This window comes from Oncorhynchus gorbuscha, unplaced genomic scaffold (genome assembly GCF_021184085.1).
Source record: "Oncorhynchus gorbuscha isolate QuinsamMale2020 ecotype Even-year unplaced genomic scaffold, OgorEven_v1.0 Un_scaffold_10302, whole genome shotgun sequence".
NCBI lineage: Eukaryota > Metazoa > Chordata > Actinopteri > Salmoniformes > Salmonidae > Oncorhynchus > Oncorhynchus gorbuscha.
Genome location: NW_025753090.1, coordinates 6,300 through 11,326, shown reverse-complemented (window position 1 = coordinate 11,326; position 5,027 = coordinate 6,300). Strand labels below are relative to the sequence as shown.

Sequence of the window (5,027 nt, the reverse complement as noted above, 5' to 3'; positions counted from 1 at the left end):
CCAGTCACAGGCAGCAGAGTACTGGAACGAAAGGCGGCCAAATGAGGTGTTGGCTTTAGGGATGATCAGTGAGATACACCTGCTACGGATGGGTGTTTCCATCGTGAACTGAGAATGCGGAGCTTTACCTAGCATGGCCTTGTAGATGACCTTATTACAAGATTTTGTTGAGCTTTAGGGTTTAGTGAGTGTTTTGTTCCAAATACAATGCTTTCAGTCATTTCAGTCGCTGTAGTAGCTGACGTGTAGAGTCATCTGCATACACATGGCTTTACCCAAAGTCAGTGGCATGTCGTTAGTAAAAATGTACACACGGTCTAAAAGGAATTTGGCTTCCGCTCTAGCCCTAAGACTCTTTTACAAGTGACAGTCACTGGCGGGGTCTGAAAACACTACCTGTCGCCCTAAAATGGAACATGCATTGGCCGGGAATCGAACCCGGGCCTCCCGCGTGGCAGGCGACACCATGACGGGTTACTCCAAACAGTTTAGTCATCTCAACTTGCTCAATTTCAACGTGACTTATTACAAGATTTAGTTGAGCTTAAGGGTTTAGTGAGTGTTTTGTTCCAAATACAATGCTTTTAGTTTTATAAATATTTAGGGCTAACTTACTCCTTGCTACCCACTCTGAAACTAACTGCAGCTCTTTGAGTGTTGCAGTCATTTCAGTCGCTGTAGTAGCTGACGTGTATAATGTAGAGGCATCCGCATATACATGGCTTTACTCAAAGTCAGTGCCATGTCGTTAGTAAAAATGTACACAAGGTCCAAAAGGAATTTGGCTTCCACTCTAGCCCTAAGACTCTTTTACAAGTAACAGTCACTGGCGCGGTCTGAAAACACTACCTGTCGCCCTAAAATGGAACATGCATTGGCCGGGAATCGAACCCGGGCCTCCCGCGTGGCAGGCGAGAATTCTACCACTGAACCACCAATGCTTAGATAGACTACAAAAAGTGGTTCCCAGCCTCAAACAATGCGAGTAGAGTGGAGTGACTAAAAACAGAAGAACACCATTGTCAGGGAACAAGGAATTTCTCAAACTCCGTTGTGCCCGATTTTCCGGTAAAACAGTCTCTTCAAACAGTAGTCAAGGTGCCACAAAACTGTAGGACCTGCCTTGTTGATAGTGATGTTAAGAAGGTAGAGCATCGCTTTATTATAGACAGACTTCTCCCTGTCTTAGCTACTACTGCGTCAATATGTTTTGAACATGACAGTTTACAATCTAGGGTTACTCCAAGCAGTTTAGTCATCTAAACTTGCTCAGTTTCCCGTGACTTATTACAAGATTTAGTTGAGCTTTAGGGTTTAGTGAGTGTTTCGTTCCAAATACAATGCTTTCAGTCATTTCAGTCGCTGTAGTAGCTGACGTGTATAATGTAGAGGCATCCGCATACACATGGCTTTACTCAAAGTCAGTGGCATGTCGTTAGTAAAAATGTACACAAGGTCCAAAAGTAAGACTCTTTTACAAGTGACAGTCACTGGCGGGGTCTGAAAACCATGAAATGGGTCTGTCGTGTTTACCAATCTAAACAGTTTAGTCATCTCAACTTGCTCAATTTCAACGTGACTTATTACAAGATTTAGTTGAGCAGGGTTTAGTGAGTGTTTTTGTTCCAAATACAATGCTTTTAGTTTTATAAATATTTAGGGCTAACTCCTTGCTACCCACTCTGAAACTAACTGCAGCTCTTTGAGTGTTGCAGTCATTTCAGTCGCTGTAGTAGCTGACGTGTATAATGTAGAGGCATCCGCATATACATGGCTTTACTCAAAGTCAGTGCCATGTCGTTAGTAAAAATGTACACAAGGTCCAAAAGGAATTTGGCTTCCACTCTAGCCCTAAGACTCTTTTTTACAAGTAACAGTCACTGGCGCGGTCTGAAAACACTACCTGTCGCCCTAAAATGGAACATGCATTGGCCGGGGAATCGAACCCGGGCCTCCCGCGTGGCAGGCGAGAATTCTACCACTGAACCACCAATGCTTAGATAGACTACAAAAAGTGGTTCCCAGCCTCAAACAATGCGAGTAGAGTGGAGTGACTAAAAACAGAAGAACACCATTGTCAGGGAACAAGGAATTTCTCAAACTCCGTTGTGCCCGATTTTCCGGTAAAACAGTCTCTTCAAACAGTAGTCAAGGTGCCACAAAACTGTAGGACCTGCCTTGTTGATAGTGTTGTTAAGAAGGTAGAGCATCGCTTTATTATAGACAGACTTCTCCCTGTCTTAGCTACTACTGCGTCAATATGTTTTGAACATGACAGTTTACAATCTAGGGTTACTGCAAGCAGTTTAGTCATCTAAACTTGCTCAGTTTCCCCGTGACTTATTACAAGATTTAGTTGAGCTTTAGGGTTTAGTGAGTGTTTCCTTCCAAATACAATGCTTTCAGTCATTTCAGTCGCTGTAGTAGCTGACGTGTATAATGTAGAGTCATCCGCATACACATGGCTTTACTCAAAGTCAGTGCCATGTCGTTAGTAAAAATGTACACAAGGTCCAAAAGGAATTTGGCTTCCACTCTAAACTAAAAACAGAAAAACACCATTGTCATGGAACAAGGAATTTCTCAAACTCCGTTGTGTCCGATTTTTACGTAGCAGGCGTAAAAGAAAGTTACAGCAAAATTGATACTGTGAGATTTCAAAACTATGACTAGAGAGAGACTGTCAATGAATATAGCAAAGAGCTGCTGTTTTTATGAAAGAGTTCATGTTTAAGTTCTTACTCAGCACTGTCAACACTTTGTATTCAACACTTTTATAAGCCATAAAAATGTGCCATCTTCCTATTTCCACTCAGTGCTACAACAAGCATTGCAGCAGTAATAGATGAGTAGGAAAATGTATATATATCTATAGGCTTACTATTAGCAGCTCAGGTCTCACAAACTTCTACAGATGCACAATCGAGAGCATCCTGGCGGGCAACTGCTCCGCCCTCAACCGTAAAGCTCTCCAGAGGGCTTTACGGTTGAGCATCACCGGGGGCAAACTCTCACATCATCAGGTTGCTGCTTTTCTAGAGCAGCAACCTTCCTCCTTTCAGAGAGCTCGTCTGGAGGCAAAGGCGAAAAGTTTGTGACCATTTTCAGAGTTGTTAAATGGGAACTTGACAGCTCGGTTAATAATCAGGTTTTTAAATTATAATTTGCATAACCTGTTACATCTGCGCGTGGAAAGCTATTGACAAAATGCAGCGCTTAGTCCTAACAGGCTTGCTCATGTAGCCATACGACCCGGATCACATGACTTCCCAGAAGGGCGGCTAGTCAAGCGCCGATCTGGAGATCTGTTTTGAACAGCACGTGCAAATAAATGGAAGCACTGTCAAATCTGTGGTTTGACATCTCACATAGGCAACGCCGACACACGCACCGAAACGTTTCACTACGTTATCTAGAGTAGACAACTCAAAAATAGTCCCCCCCCACGTTTACATTTGAAATTGGATGCCACTTGTGTGCAATACACGTAATCACTAGCGAGGTTTCCATCTAATTTGCGACATATTTTCATGCGAATATTCTAAAATGTGCTTTAAAAAAAATTGTATTTCCCAGCAGAAATGCATTTCTACCAATCGGATTTATTGAGGATAGAAGTCTGTGAGCGATGGTGTAGTGGACATAACAATTACTTTTTGTGGTTAAATTCCCATTTTACGTTTGAAAAATACAAGTTAAATGGGTTTCCATCGATGGTTTTGTCACAAAATCTGTTATATAGCAACTGGGGTCTTGGCACGTGCGCTCCAGACAGCAGCTGGCAAATACAGTTCGGACAGGTTAACTACATTATGAAATGACATATAAGAGCAATATCCATTACACAATGCAGATAGTCCGGTTAGCCAATGTGCGGGAGCACTGGATGGTCGGCCCAATTGAGGTAGTATGTACATGAATGTATAGTTAAAGTGACTATGCATATATGATAAACTGAGTAACAGCAGCGTAACAAGAGGGGTTGGTGGGGGCACACAATGCAAATAGTCCGGGTAGACATTTGATTACCTGTTCAGGAGTCTTATGGCTTGGGGGTAAAAACTGTTGAGAAGCCTTTTTGTACTAGACTTGGCACTCCGGTACCGCTTGCCATGCGGTATAGAGAGAACAGTCTATGACTTGGGTGGCTGGGGTCTTTGACCATTTTTATAGCCTTCCTCTGACACCGCCTGGTGTAGAGGTCCTGGATGGCAGGCAGCTTAGCCCCAGTGATGTAATGGGCCGTACGCACTACCCTCTGTAGTGCCTTAAGGTCAGAGGCCGAGCAATTGCCATACCAGGCAGTGATTCAACCAGTCAGGATGCTCTCGATGTTGCAGCTGTAGAACCTTTTGAGGATCTCAGGACTCATGCCAAATCCTTTTAGTTTCCTGAGGAGGAATAGGCTTTGTCGTGCCCTCTTCACAACTGTCTTGGTGTGTTTGGACCATTCTAGTTTGTTGTTGATGTGGACACCAAAGAACTTGAAGCTCTCAACCTGCTCCACTACAGCCCTGTCGATGAGTATGGGGGCGTGCTCGGTCCTCCTTTTCCTGTAGTCCACAATCAACTCCTTAGTCTTGGTTACGTTGAGGGTTAGGTTGTTATTCTGGCACCACCCGGCCAGGTCTCCGGACCTCCTCCCTATATGCTGTCTCGTCGTTGCCGGTGATCAGACACTGTTGTGTCATCTGCAAACTTAATGATGGTATTGGAGTCGTGCCTGGCCATGCAGTCATGGGTGAACAGGGAGTACAGGAGGGGACTGAGCACACACCCTGCGGAGCTGTGTTGAGGATCAGCATGGCAGATGTGTTGCTACCTACCCTCACCACCTGGGGGCGGCCCGTCAGGAAGTCCAGGATCCAGTTGCAGAGGGAGGTGTTTAGTCCCAGGGTCCTTAGCTTAGTGATGAGCTTTGAGGGTACTATGGTGTTGAACGCTGAGCTGTAGTCAATGAACACCATTCTCACATAAGTGTTCCTATCTACCCTCACCACCTGAGGGCGGCCCGTCCGACTAGTAGG

The 5,027-nt window shown here is 44.4% G+C and overlaps 2 non-coding genes across 2 annotated transcripts; both read right to left on the bottom strand.

Moving 5' to 3' along the window:
* Positions 1-870: 870 nt before the first annotated feature.
* On the bottom strand, positions 871-941 carry trnag-gcc. The gene has a single exon. It is a non-coding gene; the product is annotated as a tRNA-Gly (tRNA).
* A 983-nt stretch (positions 942-1,924) lies between these two features.
* Positions 1,925-1,996, bottom strand: trnag-gcc. Its single transcript has one exon. It is a non-coding gene; the product is annotated as a tRNA-Gly (tRNA).
* Between the last annotated feature and the right edge of the window lie 3,031 nt (positions 1,997-5,027).